The following is a 16,174-nucleotide window of genomic DNA, read 5'->3' as shown; positions in this document are numbered from 1 at the left end:
TTCCCTTGAGATAAACCTGCAAATATCTCGGAAACGAAGCGAGCTATGGCAAAATCTTAAGAGACCTTTTTTGTAGAGAATTAAGTTTCCTACTTTTTATGTTCTATGATATTTTTTGATCAGATGCGTAGTTCTCGAGATATATCAAGATATTTAAAAGTTCCGAATCCGCACCAACAGAATAGAGATACAGAAACACCGTGGCTCCTTTCTTTGAGATAACTCTGCACTATTGCGAGCTGGAAATGCCACTTCCAGTTTAGCTGTGCAGAAGAAGAACAACAAGAAGAAGAAATATCTCGAAATATGTCCGTTAGGCCCCTTCCCTTGAGATAAACCTGCAAATATCTCGGAAACGAAGCGAGCTATGGCAAAATGTTAAGAGACCTTTTTTGTAGAGAATTAAGTTTCCTCCTTTTTAGGTTGTATGATATTTTGTGATCAGATGCGTAGTTCTCGAGATATATCAAGATATTTAAAAGTTCCGAAGCCGCACCAACATAATAGAGATACAGAAACACCGTGGCCCCTCTCTTTGAGATAACTCTGCACTATTGCGAGCTGGAAATGCCACTTCCAGTTTAGCTGTGCAGAAGAAGAACAAGAAGAAGAAGAAATATCTCGAAATATGTCCGTTAGGCCCCTTCCCTTGAGATAAATCTGCAAATATCTCGGAAACGAAGCGAGCTATGGCAAAATGTTAAGAGACCTTTTTTGTAGAGAATTATGTTTCCTACAATTTATGTTCTATGATATTTTTTGATCAGAAGCGTAGTTTTCGAGATACATCGAGATATTTAAAAGTTCCGAAGCCGCACCAACATAATAGAGATACAGAAACACCGTGGCCCCTTTCTTTGAGATAACTCTGCACTAGTGCGAGCCGCAAATGCCACTTCCAGCTTAGCTGTGCAGAAGAAGAACAACAAGAAGAAGAAATATCTCGAAATATGTCCGTCAGGCCCCTTCCCTTGAGATAAATCTGCAAATATCTCGGAAACGAAGCGAGCTATGGCAAAATGTTAAGAGAGCTTTTTTGTAGAGAATTAAGTTTCCTACTTTTTATGTTCTATGATATTTTTTGATCAGATGCGTAGTTCTCGAGATATATCAAGATATTTAAAAGTTCCGAAGCCGCACCAACATAATAGAGATACAGAAACACCGTGGCCCCTTTCTTGGAGATAACTCTGCACGATTGCGAGCTGGAAATGCCACTTCCAGTTTAGCTGTGCAGAAGAAGAACAACAAGAAGAAGAAATATCTCGAAATATGTCCATCAGGACCCGTCCCTTGAGATAAATCTGCAAATATCTCGGAAACGAAGCGAGTTATGGCAAAATGTTAAGAGACCTTTTTTGTAGAGAATTATGTTTCCTGCAATTTATGTTCTATGATATTTTTTGATCAGAAGCGTAGTTTTCGAGATATATCGAGATATTTAAAAGTTCCGAATCCGCACCAACATAATAGAGATACAGAAACGCCGTGGCCCCTTTCTTTGGGATAACTCTGCACTATTGCGAGCTGCAAATGCCACTTCCAGCTTAGCTGTGCAGAAGAAGAACAACAAGAAGAAGAAATATCTCGAAATATGTCCGTCAGGCCCCTTCCCTTGAGATAAATATGCAAATATCTCGGAAACGAAGCGAGCTATGGCAAAATGTTAAGAGACCTTTTTTGTAGAGAATTAAGTTTCCTACTTTTTATGTTCTATGATATTTTTTGATCAGATGCGTAGTTCTCGAGATATATCGAGATATTTAAAAGTTCCGAAGCCGCACCAACATAATAGAGATACAGAAACACCGTGGCCCCTTTCATTGAGATAACTCTGCACTATTGCGAGCTGCAAATGCCACTTCCAGCTTAGCTGTGCAGAAGAAGAACAACAAGAAGAAGAAATATCTCGAAATATGTCCGTTAGGCCCCTTCCCTTGAGATAAACCTGCAAATATCTCGGAAACGAAGCGAGCTATGGCAAAATCTTAAGAGACCTTTTTTGTAGAGAATTAAGTTTCCTACTTTTTATGTTCTATGATATTTTTTGATCAGATGCGTAGTTCTCGAGATATATCAAGATATTTAAAAGTTCCGAATCCGCACCAACAGAATAGAGATACAGAAACACCGTGGCTCCTTTCTTTGAGATAACTCTGCACTATTGCGAGCTGGAAATGCCACTTCCAGTTTAGCTGTGCAGAAGAAGAACAACAAGAAGAAGAAATATCTCGAAATATGTCCGTTAGGCCCCTTCCCTTGAGATAAACCTGCAAATATCTCGGAAACGAAGCGAGCTATGGCAAAATGTTAAGAGACCTTTTTTGTAGAGAATTAAGTTTCCTCCTTTTTAGGTTGTATGATATTTTGTGATCAGATGCGTAGTTCTCGAGATATATCAAGATATTTAAAAGTTCCGAAGCCGCACCAACATAATAGAGATACAGAAACACCGTGGCCCCTCTCTTTGAGATAACTCTGCACTATTGCGAGCTGGAAATGCCACTTCCAGTTTAGCTGTGCAGAAGAAGAACAAGAAGAAGAAGAAATATCTCGAAATATGTCCGTTAGGCCCCTTCCCTTGAGATAAATCTGCAAATATCTCGGAAACGAAGCGAGCTATGGCAAAATGTTAAGAGACCTTTTTTGTAGAGAATTATGTTTCCTACAATTTATGTTCTATGATATTTTTTGATCAGAAGCGTAGTTTTCGAGATACATCGAGATATTTAAAAGTTCCGAAGCCGCACCAACATAATAGAGATACAGAAACACCGTGGCCCCTTTCTTTGAGATAACTCTGCACTAGTGCGAGCCGCAAATGCCACTTCCAGCTTAGCTGTGCAGAAGAAGAACAACAAGAAGAAGAAATATCTCGAAATATGTCCGTCAGGCCCCTTCCCTTGAGATAAATCTGCAAATATCTCGGAAACGAAGCGAGCTATGGCAAAATGTTAAGAGAGCTTTTTTGTAGAGAATTAAGTTTCCTACTTTTTATGTTCTATGATATTTTTTGATCAGATGCGTAGTTCTCGAGATATATCAAGATATTTAAAAGTTCCGAAGCCGCACCAACATAATAGAGATACAGAAACACCGTTGCCCCTTTCTTTGAGATAACTCTGCACTATTGCGAGCTGTAAATGCCACTTCCAGCTTAGCTGTGCAGAAGAAGAACAACAAGAAGAAGAAATATCTCGAAATATGTCCGTCAGGCCAGTTCCTTTGAGCTGAATCTGCAAATATCTCGGAAACGAAGCGAGCTATGGCAAAATGTTAAGAGACCTTTTTTGTAGAGAATTAAGTTTCCTACTTTTTATCTTCTATGATATTTTTTGAGCAGATGCGTAGTTCTCGAGATATATCAAGATATTTAAAAGTTCCGAAGCCGCACCAACATAATAGAGATACAGAAACACCGTGGCCCCTCTCTTTGAGATAACTCTGCACTATTGCGAGCTGGAAATGCCACTTCCAGTTTAGCTGTGCAGAAGAAGAACAACAAGAAGAAGAAATATCTCGAAATATGTCCGTCAGGCCAGTTCCTTTGAGCTGAATCTGCAAATATCTCGGAAACGAAGCGAGCTATGGCAAAATGTTAAGAGACCTTTTTTGTAGAGAATTAAGTTTCCTACTTTTTATCTTCTATGATATTTTTTGAGCAGATGCGTAGTTCTCGAGATATATCAAGATATTTAAAAGTTCCGAAGCCGCACCAACATAATAGAGATACAGAAACACCGTGGCCCCTCTCTTTGAGATAACTCTGCACTATTGCGAGCTGGAAATGCCACTTCCAGTTTAGCTGTGCAGAAGAAGAACAACAAGAAGAAGAAATATCTCGAAATATGTCCGTTAGGCCCCTTCCCTTGAGATAAATCTGCAAATATCTCGGAAACGAAGCGAGCTATGGCAAAATGTTAAGAGACCTTTTTTGTAGAGAATTAAGTTTCCCACTTTTTATGTTCTATGATATTTTTTGATCAGATGCGTAGTTCTCGAGATATATCAAGATATTTAAAAGTTCCGAAGCCGCACCAACGTAATAGAGATACAGAAACACCGTGGCCCCTTTCTTTGAGATAACTCTGCACGATTGCGAGCTGGAAATGCCACTTCCAGTTTAGCTGTGCAGAAGAAGAACAACAAGAAGAAGAAATATCTCGAAATATGTCCATCAGGACCCTTCCCTTGAGATAAATCTGCAAATATCTCGGAAACGAAGCGAGCTATGGCAAAATGTTAAGAGACCTTTTTTGTAGAGAATAATGTTTCCTACAATTTACGTTCTATGATATTTTTTGATCAGAAGCGTAGTTTTCGAGATATATCGAGATATTTAAAAGTTCCGAAGCCGCACCAACATAATAGAGATACAGAAACACCGTGGCCCCTTTCTTTGAGATAACTCTGCACTATTGCGACCTGCAAATGCCACTTCCAGCTTAGCGGTGCAGAAGAAGAACAACAAGAAGAAGAAATATCTCGAAATATGTCCGTCAGGCCCCTTCCCTTGGGATATATCTGCAAATATCTCGGAAACGAAGCGAGCTATGGCAAAATGTTAAGAGACGTTTTTTGTAGAGAATTATGTTTCCTACAATTTATGTTCTATGATATTTTTGGATCAGAAGCGTAGTTTTCGAGATATATCGAGATATTTAAAAGTTCCGAAGCCGCACCAACATAATAGAGATACAGAAACACCGTGGCCCCTTTCTTTGAGATAACTGTGCACTAGTGCGAGCCGCAAATGCCACTTCCAGCTTAGCTGTGCAGAAGAAGAACAACAAGAAGAAGAAATATCTCGAAATATGTCCGTCAGGCCCCTTCCCTTGAGATAAATCTGCAAATATCTCGGAAACGAAGCGAGCTATGGCAAAATGTTAAGAGACCTTTGTTGTAGAGAATTAAGTTTCCTACTTTTTATGTTCTACGATATTTTTCGATCAGAGGCGTAGTTCTCGAGATATATCAAGATATTTAAAAGTTCCGAAGCCGCACCAACGTAATAGAGATACAGAAACACCGTGGCCCCTTTCTTCGAGATAACTCTGCACGATTGCGAGCTGGAAATGCCACTTCCAGTTTAGCTGTGCAGAAGAAGAACAACAAGAAGAAGAAATATCTCGAAATATGTCCATCAGGACCCGTCCCTTGAGATAAATCTGCAAATATCTCGGAAACGAAGCGAGTTCTGGCAAAATGTTAAGAGACCTTTTTTGTAGAGAATTATGTTTCCTGCAATTTATGTTCTATGATATTTTTTGATCAGAAGCGTAGTTTTCGAGATATATCGAGATATTTAAAAGTTCCGAAGCCGCACCAACATAATAGAGATACAGAAACGCCGTGGCCCCTTTCTTTGGGATAACTCTGCACTATTGCGAGCTGCAAATGCCACTTCCAGCTTAGCTGTGCAGAAGAAGAACAACAAGAAGAAGAAATATCTCGAAATATGTCCGTCAGGCCCCTTCCCTTGAGATAAATATGCAAATATCTCGGAAACGAAGCGAGCTATGGCAAAATGTTAAGAGACCTTTTTTGTAGAGAATTAAGTTTCCTACTTTTTATGTTCTATGATATTTTTTGATCAGATGCGTAGTTCTCGAGATATATCGAGATATTTAAAAGTTCCGAAGCCGCACCAACATAATAGAGATACAGAAACACCGTGGCCCCTTTCTTTGAGATAACTCTGCACTATTGCGAGCTGCAAATGCCACTTCCAGCTTAGCTGTGCAGAAGAAGAACAACAAGAAGAAGAAATATCTCGAAATATGTCCGTTAGGCCCCTTCCCTTGAGATAAACCTGCAAATATCTCGGAAACGAAGCGAGCTATGGCAAAATCTTAAGAGACCTTTTTTGTAGAGAATTAAGTTTCCTACTTTTTATGTTCTATGATATTTTTTGATCAGATGCGTAGTTCTCGAGATATATCAAGATATTTAAAAGTTCCGAATCCGCACCAACAGAATAGAGATACAGAAACACCGTGGCTCCTTTCTTTGAGATAACTCTGCACTATTGCGAGCTGGAAATGCCACTTCCAGTTTAGCTGTGCAGAAGAAGAACAACAAGAAGAAGAAATATCTCGAAATATGTCCGTTAGGCCCCTTCCCTTGAGATAAACCTGCAAATATCTCGGAAACGAAGCGAGCTATGGCAAAATGTTAAGAGACCTTTTTTGTAGAGAATTAAGTTTCCTCCTTTTTAGGTTGTATGATATTTTGTGATCAGATGCGTAGTTCTCGAGATATATCAAGATATTTAAAAGTTCCGAAGCCGCACCAACATAATAGAGATACAGAAACACCGTGGCCCCTCTCTTTGAGATAACTCTGCACTATTGCGAGCTGGAAATGCCACTTCCAGTTTAGCTGTGCAGAAGAAGAACAAGAAGAAGAAGAAATATCTCGAAATATGTCCGTTAGGCCCCTTCCCTTGAGATAAATCTGCAAATATCTCGGAAACGAAGCGAGCTATGGCAAAATGTTAAGAGACCTTTTTTGTAGAGAATTATGTTTCCTACAATTTATGTTCTATGATATTTTTTGATCAGAAGCGTAGTTTTCGAGATACATCGAGATATTTAAAAGTTCCGAAGCCGCACCAACATAATAGAGATACAGAAACACCGTGGCCCCTTTCTTTGAGATAACTCTGCACTAGTGCGAGCCGCAAATGCCACTTCCAGCTTAGCTGTGCAGAAGAAGAACAACAAGAAGAAGAAATATCTCGAAATATGTCCGTCAGGCCCCTTCGCTTGAGATAAATCTGCAAATATCTCGGAAACGAAGCGAGCTATGGCAAAATGTTAAGAGAGCTTTTTTGTAGAGAATTAAGTTTCCTACTTTTTATGTTCTATGATATTTTTTGATCAGATGCGTAGTTTTCGAGATATATCAAGATATTTAAAAGTTCCGAAGCCGCACCAACATAATAGAGATACAGAAACACCGTTGCCCCTTTCTTTGAGATAACTCTGCACTATTGCGAGCTGTAAATGCCACTTCCAGCTTAGCTGTGCAGAAGAAGAACAACAAGAAGAAGAAATATCTCGAAATATGTCCGTCAGGCCAGTTCCTTTGAGCTGAATCTGCAAATATCTCGGAAACGAAGCGAGCTATGGCAAAATGTTAAGAGACCTTTTTTGTAGAGAATTAAGTTTCCTACTTTTTATCTTCTATGATATTTTTTGAGCAGATGCGTAGTTCTCGAGATATATCAAGATATTTAAAAGTTCCGAAGCCGCACCAACACAATAGAGATACAGAAACACCGTGGCCCCTCTCTTTGAGATAACTCTGCACTATTGCGAGCTGGAAATGCCACTTCCAGTTTAGCTGTGCAGAAGAAGAACAACAAGAAGAAGAAATATCTCGAAATATGTCCGTCAGGCCAGTTCCTTTGAGCTGAATCTGCAAATATCTCGGAAACGAAGCGAGCTATGGCAAAATGTTAAGAGACCTTTTTTGTAGAGAATTAAGTTTCCTACTTTTTATCTTCTATGATATTTTTTGAGCAGATGCGTAGTTCTCGAGATATATCAAGATATTTAAAAGTTCCGAAGCCGCACCAACATAATAGAGATACAGAAACACCGTGGCCCCTCTCTTTGAGATAACTCTGCACTATTGCGAGCTGGAAATGCCACTTCCAGTTTAGCTGTGCAGAAGAAGAACAACAAGAAGAAGAAATATCTCGAAATATGTCCGTTAGGCCCCTTCCCTTGAGATAAATCTGCAAATATCTCGGAAACGAAGCGAGCTATGGCAAAATGTTAAGAGACCTTTTTTGTAGAGAATTAAGTTTCCCACTTTTTATGTTCTATGATATTTTTTGATCAGATGCGTAGTTCTCGAGATATATCAAGATATTTAAAAGTTCCGAAGCCGCACCAACGTAATAGAGATACAGAAACACCGTGGCCCCTTTCTTTGAGATAACTCTGCACGATTGCGAGCTGGAAATGCCACTTCCAGTTTAGCTGTGCAGAAGAAGAACAACAAGAAGAAGAAATATCTCGAAATATGTCCATCAGGACCCTTCCCTTGAGATAAATCTGCAAATATCTCGGAAACGAAGCGAGCTATGGCAAAATGTTAAGAGACCTTTTTTGTAGAGAATAATGTTTCCTACAATTTACGTTCTATGATATTTTTTGATCAGAAGCGTAGTTTTCGAGATATATCGAGATATTTAAAAGTTCCGAAGCCGCACCAACATAATAGAGATACAGAAACACCGTGGCCCCTTTCTTTGAGATAACTCTGCACTATTGCGACCTGCAAATGCCACTTCCAGCTTAGCGGTGCAGAAGAAGAACAACAAGAAGAAGAAATATCTCGAAATATGTCCGTCAGGCCCCTTCCCTTGGGATATATCTGCAAATATCTCGGAAACGAAGCGAGCTATGGCAAAATGTTAAGAGACGTTTTTTGTAGAGAATTATGTTTCCTACAATTTATGTTCTATGATATTTTTGGATCAGAAGCGTAGTTTTCGAGATATATCGAGATATTTAAAAGTTCCGAAGCCGCACCAACATAATAGAGATACAGAAACACCGTGGCCCCTTTCTTTGAGATAACTGTGCACTAGTGCGAGCCGCAAATGCCACTTCCAGCTTAGCTGTGCAGAAGAAGAACAACAAGAAGAAGAAATATCTCGAAATATGTCCGTCAGGCCCCTTCCCTTGAGATAAATCTGCAAATATCTCGGAAACGAAGCGAGCTATGGCAAAATGTTAAGAGACCTTTGTTGTAGAGAATTAAGTTTCCTACTTTTTATGTTCTACGATATTTTTCGATCAGAGGCGTAGTTCTCGAGATATATCAAGATATTTAAAAGTTCCGAAGCCGCACCAACGTAATAGAGATACAGAAACACCGTGGCCCCTTTCTTCGAGATAACTCTGCACGATTGCGAGCTGGAAATGCCACTTCCAGTTTAGCTGTGCAGAAGAAGAACAACAAGAAGCAGAAATATCTCGAAATATGTCCATCAGGACCCTTCCCTTGAGATAAATCTGCAAATATCTCGGAAACGAAGCGAGCTATGGCAAAATGTTAAGAGACCTTTTTTGTAGAGAATAATGTTTCCTACAATTTACGTTCTATGATATTTTTTGATCAGAAGCGTAGTTTTCGAGATATATCAAGATATTTAAAAGTTCCGAAGCCGCACCAACATAATAGAGATACAGAAACACCGTGGCCCCTTTCTTTGAGATAACTCTGCACTATTGCGACCTGCAAATGCCACTTCCAGCTTAGCTGTGCAGAAGAAGAACAACAAGAAGAAGAAATATCTCGAAATATGTCCGTCAGGCCCCTTCCCTTGGGATATATCTGCAAATATCTCGGAAACGAAGCGAGCTATTGCAAAATGTTAAGAGACGTTTTTTGTAGAGAATTAAGTTTCCTACTTTTTATGTTGTACGATATTTTTTGATCAGATGCGTAGTTCTCGAGATATATCAAGATATTTAAAAGTTCCGAAGCCGCACCAACATAATAGAGATACAGAAACACCGTGGCCCCTTTCTTTGAGATAACTCTGCACTATTGCGAGCTGCAAATGCCACTTCCAGCTTAGCTGTGCAGAAGAAGAACAACAAGAAGAAGAAATATCTCGAAATATGTCCGTCAGGCCCCTTCCCTTGAGATAAATCTGCAAATATCTCGGAAACGAAGAGAGCTATGGCAAAATGTTAAGAGACCTTTTTGGTAGAGAATTAAGTTTCCTACTTTTTATGTTCTATGATATTTTTTGATCAGATGCGTAGTTCTCCAGATATATCAAGATATTTAAAAGTTCGGAAGCCGCACCAACATAATAGAGGTACAGAAACACCGTGGCCCCTTTCTTTGAGATAACTCTGCACTATTGCGAGCTGGAAATGCCACTTCCAGTTTAGCTGTGCAGAAGAAGAACAACAAGAAGAAGAAATATCTCGAAATATGTCCGTCAGGCCCCTTCCCTTGAGATAAATCTGCAAATATCTCGGAAACGAAGAGAGCTATGGCAAAATGTTAAGAGACCTTTTTGGTAGAGAATTAAGTTTCCTACTTTTTATGTTCTATGATATTTTTTGATCAGATGCGTAGTTCTCCAGATATATCAAGATATTTAAAAGTTCGGAAGCCGCACCAACATAATAGAGGTACAGAAACACCGTGGCCCCTTTCTTTGAGATAACTCTGCACTATTGCGAGCTGGAAATGCCACTTCCAGTTTAGCTGTGCAGAAGAAGAACAACAAGAAGAAGAGATATCTCGAAATATGTCCGTCAGGCCCCTTCCCTTGAGATAAATCTGCAAATATCTCGGAAATGAAGCGAGCTATGGCAAAATGTTAAGAGACCTTTTTTGTAGAGAATTAAGTTTCCTACTTTTTATGTTCTATGATATTTTTTGATCAGATGCGCAGTTCTCGAGATATATCAAGATATTTAAAAGTTCCGAAGCCGCACCAACATAATAGAGATACAGAAACACCGTGGCCCCTTTCTTTGAGATAACTTTGCACTATTGCGAGCTGTAAATGCCACTTCCAGCTTAGCTGTGCAGAAGAAGAACAACAAGAAGAAGAAATATCTCGAAATATGTCCGTCAGGCCCCTTCCCTTGAGATATATCTGCAAATATCTCGGAAACGAAGCGAGCTATGGCAAAATGTTAAGAGACCTTTTTTGTAGAGAATTATGTTTCCTACAATTTATGTTCTATGATATTTTTTGATCAGAAGCGTAGTTTTCGAGATATATCGAGATATTTAAAAGTTCCGAAGCCGCACCAACATAATAGAGATACAGAAACACCGTGGCCCCTTTCTTTGAGATAACTCTGCACTAGTGCGAGCCGCAAATGCCACTTCCAGCTTAGCTGTGCAGAAGAAGAACAACAAGAAGAAGAAATATCTCGAAATATGTCCGTCATGCCCCTTCCCTTGAGATAAATCTGCCAATATCTCGGAAACGAAGCGAGCTATGGCAAAATGTTAACAGACCTTTTTTGTAGAGAATTAAGTTTGCTACTTTTTATGTTCTATGATATTTTTTGATCAGATGCGTAGTTCTCGAGATATATCAAGATATTTAAAAGTTCCGAAGCCGCACCAACATAATAGAGATACAGAAACACCGTGGCCCCTTTCTTTGAGATAACGCTGCACTATTGCGAGCTGGAAGTGCCACTTCCAGTTTAGCTGTGCAGAAGAAGAACAACAAGAAGAAGAAATATCTCGAAATATGTCCGTCAGGCCCCTTCCCTTGAGATAAATCTGCAAATATCTCGGAAACGAAGCGAGCTATGGCAAAATGTTAAGAGACCTTTTTTGTAGAGAATTATGTTTCCTACTTTTTATGTTCTATGATATTTTTTGATCAGATGCGCAGTTCTCGAGATATATCAAGATATTTAAAAGTTCCGAAGCCGCACCAACATAATAGAGATACAGAAACACCGTGGCCCCTTTCTTTGAGATAACTCTGCACTATTGCGAGCTGCAAATGCCACTTCCAGCTTAGCTGTGCAGAAGAAGAACAACAAAAAGAAGAAATATCTCGAAATATGTCCGTCAGGCCCCTTCCCTTGAGATAAATCTGCAAATATCTCGGAAACGAAGAGAGCTATGGCAAAATGATAAGAGACCTTTTTTGTAGAGAATTAAGTTTCCTACTTTTTATGTTCTATGATATTTTTTGATCAGATGCGCAGTTCTCGAGATATATCAAGATATTTAAAAGTTCCGAAGCCGCACCAACATAATAGAGATACAGAAACACCGTGGCCCCTTTCTTTGAGATAACTTTGCACTATTGCGAGCTGTAAATGCCACTTCCAGCTTAGCTGTGCAGAAGAAGAACAACAAGAAGAAGAAATATCTCGAAATATGTCCGTCAGGCCCCTTCCCTTGAGATATATCTGCAAATATCTCGGAAACGAAGCGAGCTATGGCAAAATGTTAAGAGAGCTTTTTTGTAGAGAATTAAGTTTCCTACTTTTTATGTTCTATGATATTTTTTGATCAGATGCGTAGTTTTCGAGATATATCAAGATATTTAAAAGTTCCGAAGCCGCACCAACATAATAGAGATACAGAAACACCGTTGCCCCTTTCTTTGAGATAACTCTGCACTATTGCGAGCTGTAAATGCCACTTCCAGCTTAGCTGTGCAGAAGAAGAACAACAAGAAGAAGAAATATCTCGAAATATGTCCGTCAGGCCAGTTCCTTTGAGCTGAATCTGCAAATATCTCGGAAACGAAGCGAGCTATGGCAAAATGTTAAGAGACCTTTTTTGTAGAGAATTAAGTTTCCTACTTTTTATCTTCTATGATATTTTTTGAGCAGATGCGTAGTTCTCGAGATATATCAAGATATTTAAAAGTTCCGAAGCCGCACCAACACAATAGAGATACAGAAACACCGTGGCCCCTCTCTTTGAGATAACTCTGCACTATTGCGAGCTGGAAATGCCACTTCCAGTTTAGCTGTGCAGAAGAAGAACAACAAGAAGAAGAAATATCTCGAAATATGTCCGTCAGGCCAGTTCCTTTGAGCTGAATCTGCAAATATCTCGGAAACGAAGCGAGCTATGGCAAAATGTTAAGAGACCTTTTTTGTAGAGAATTAAGTTTCCTACTTTTTATCTTCTATGATATTTTTTGAGCAGATGCGTAGTTCTCGAGATATATCAAGATATTTAAAAGTTCCGAAGCCGCACCAACATAATAGAGATACAGAAACACCGTGGCCCCTCTCTTTGAGATAACTCTGCACTATTGCGAGCTGGAAATGCCACTTCCAGTTTAGCTGTGCAGAAGAAGAACAACAAGAAGAAGAAATATCTCGAAATATGTCCGTTAGGCCCCTTCCCTTGAGATAAATCTGCAAATATCTCGGAAACGAAGCGAGCTATGGCAAAATGTTAAGAGACCTTTTTTGTAGAGAATTAAGTTTCCCACTTTTTATGTTCTATGATATTTTTTGATCAGATGCGTAGTTCTCGAGATATATCAAGATATTTAAAAGTTCCGAAGCCGCACCAACGTAATAGAGATACAGAAACACCGTGGCCCCTTTCTTTGAGATAACTCTGCACGATTGCGAGCTGGAAATGCCACTTCCAGTTTAGCTGTGCAGAAGAAGAACAACAAGAAGAAGAAATATCTCGAAATATGTCCATCAGGACCCTTCCCTTGAGATAAATCTGCAAATATCTCGGAAACGAAGCGAGCTATGGCAAAATGTTAAGAGACCTTTTTTGTAGAGAATAATGTTTCCTACAATTTACGTTCTATGATATTTTTTGATCAGAAGCGTAGTTTTCGAGATATATCGAGATATTTAAAAGTTCCGAAGCCGCACCAACATAATAGAGATACAGAAACACCGTGGCCCCTTTCTTTGAGATAACTCTGCACTATTGCGACCTGCAAATGCCACTTCCAGCTTAGCGGTGCAGAAGAAGAACAACAAGAAGAAGAAATATCTCGAAATATGTCCGTCAGGCCCCTTCCCTTGGGATATATCTGCAAATATCTCGGAAACGAAGCGAGCTATGGCAAAATGTTAAGAGACGTTTTTTGTAGAGAATTATGTTTCCTACAATTTATGTTCTATGATATTTTTGGATCAGAAGCGTAGTTTTCGAGATATATCGAGATATTTAAAAGTTCCGAAGCCGCACCAACATAATAGAGATACAGAAACACCGTGGCCCCTTTCTTTGAGATAACTGTGCACTAGTGCGAGCCGCAAATGCCACTTCCAGCTTAGCTGTGCAGAAGAAGAACAACAAGAAGAAGAAATATCTCGAAATATGTCCGTCAGGCCCCTTCCCTTGAGATAAATCTGCAAATATCTCGGAAACGAAGCGAGCTATGGCAAAATGTTAAGAGACCTTTGTTGTAGAGAATTAAGTTTCCTACTTTTTATGTTCTACGATATTTTTCGATCAGAGGCGTAGTTCTCGAGATATATCAAGATATTTAAAAGTTCCGAAGCCGCACCAACGTAATAGAGATACAGAAACACCGTGGCCCCTTTCTTCGAGATAACTCTGCACGATTGCGAGCTGGAAATGCCACTTCCAGTTTAGCTGTGCAGAAGAAGAACAACAAGAAGCAGAAATATCTCGAAATATGTCCATCAGGACCCTTCCCTTGAGATAAATCTGCAAATATCTCGGAAACGAAGCGAGCTATGGCAAAATGTTAAGAGACCTTTTTTGTAGAGAATAATGTTTCCTACAATTTACGTTCTATGATATTTTTTGATCAGAAGCGTAGTTTTCGAGATATATCAAGATATTTAAAAGTTCCGAAGCCGCACCAACATAATAGAGATACAGAAACACCGTGGCCCCTTTCTTTGAGATAACTCTGCACTATTGCGACCTGCAAATGCCACTTCCAGCTTAGCTGTGCAGAAGAAGAACAACAAGAAGAAGAAATATCTCGAAATATGTCCGTCAGGCCCCTTCCCTTGGGATATATCTGCAAATATCTCGGAAACGAAGCGAGCTATTGCAAAATGTTAAGAGACGTTTTTTGTAGAGAATTAAGTTTCCTACTTTTTATGTTGTACGATATTTTTTGATCAGATGCGTAGTTCTCGAGATATATCAAGATATTTAAAAGTTCCGAAGCCGCACCAACATAATAGAGATACAGAAACACCGTGGCCCCTTTCTTTGAGATAACTCTGCACTATTGCGAGCTGCAAATGCCACTTCCAGCTTAGCTGTGCAGAAGAAGAACAACAAGAAGAAGAAATATCTCGAAATATGTCCGTCAGGCCCCTTCCCTTGAGATAAATCTGCAAATATCTCGGAAACGAAGAGAGCTATGGCAAAATGTTAAGAGACCTTTTTGGTAGAGAATTAAGTTTCCTACTTTTTATGTTCTATGATATTTTTTGATCAGATGCGTAGTTCTCCAGATATATCAAGATATTTAAAAGTTCGGAAGCCGCACCAACATAATAGAGGTACAGAAACACCGTGGCCCCTTTCTTTGAGATAACTCTGCACTATTGCGAGCTGGAAATGCCACTTCCAGTTTAGCTGTGCAGAAGAAGAACAACAAGAAGAAGAAATATCTCGAAATATGTCCGTCAGGCCCCTTCCCTTGAGATAAATCTGCAAATATCTCGGAAACGAAGAGAGCTATGGCAAAATGTTAAGAGACCTTTTTGGTAGAGAATTAAGTTTCCTACTTTTTATGTTCTATGATATTTTTTGATCAGATGCGTAGTTCTCCAGATATATCAAGATATTTAAAAGTTCGGAAGCCGCACCAACATAATAGAGGTACAGAAACACCGTGGCCCCTTTCTTTGAGATAACTCTGCACTATTGCGAGCTGGAAATGCCACTTCCAGTTTAGCTGTGCAGAAGAAGAACAACAAGAAGAAGAGATATCTCGAAATATGTCCGTCAGGCCCCTTCCCTTGAGATAAATCTGCAAATATCTCGGAAATGAAGCGAGCTATGGCAAAATGTTAAGAGACCTTTTTTGTAGAGAATTAAGTTTCCTACTTTTTATGTTCTATGATATTTTTTGATCAGATGCGCAGTTCTCGAGATATATCAAGATATTTAAAAGTTCCGAAGCCGCACCAACATAATAGAGATACAGAAACACCGTGGCCCCTTTCTTTGAGATAACTTTGCACTATTGCGAGCTGTAAATGCCACTTCCAGCTTAGCTGTGCAGAAGAAGAACAACAAGAAGAAGAAATATCTCGAAATATGTCCGTCAGGCCCCTTCCCTTGAGATATATCTGCAAATATCTCGGAAACGAAGCGAGCTATGGCAAAATGTTAAGAGACCTTTTTTGTAGAGAATTATGTTTCCTACAATTTATGTTCTATGATATTTTTTGATCAGAAGCGTAGTTTTCGAGATATATCGAGATATTTAAAAGTTCCGAAGCCGCACCAACATAATAGAGATACAGAAACACCGTGGCCCCTTTCTTTGAGATAACTCTGCACTAGTGCGAGCCGCAAATGCCACTTCCAGCTTAGCTGTGCAGAAGAAGAACAACAAGAAGAAGAAATATCTCGAAATATGTCCGTCATGCCCCTTCCCTTGAGATAAATCTGCCAATATCTCGGAAACGAAGCGAGCTATGGCAAAATGTTAACAGACCTTTTTTGT

The sequence above is a fragment of the Osmia lignaria genome, unplaced genomic scaffold (genome assembly GCF_051020975.1).
Source record: "Osmia lignaria lignaria isolate PbOS001 unplaced genomic scaffold, iyOsmLign1 scaffold0001, whole genome shotgun sequence".
Taxonomy (NCBI): Eukaryota; Metazoa; Arthropoda; class Insecta; order Hymenoptera; family Megachilidae; genus Osmia; species Osmia lignaria.
Note: the sequence above shows the minus strand (reverse complement) of the source record.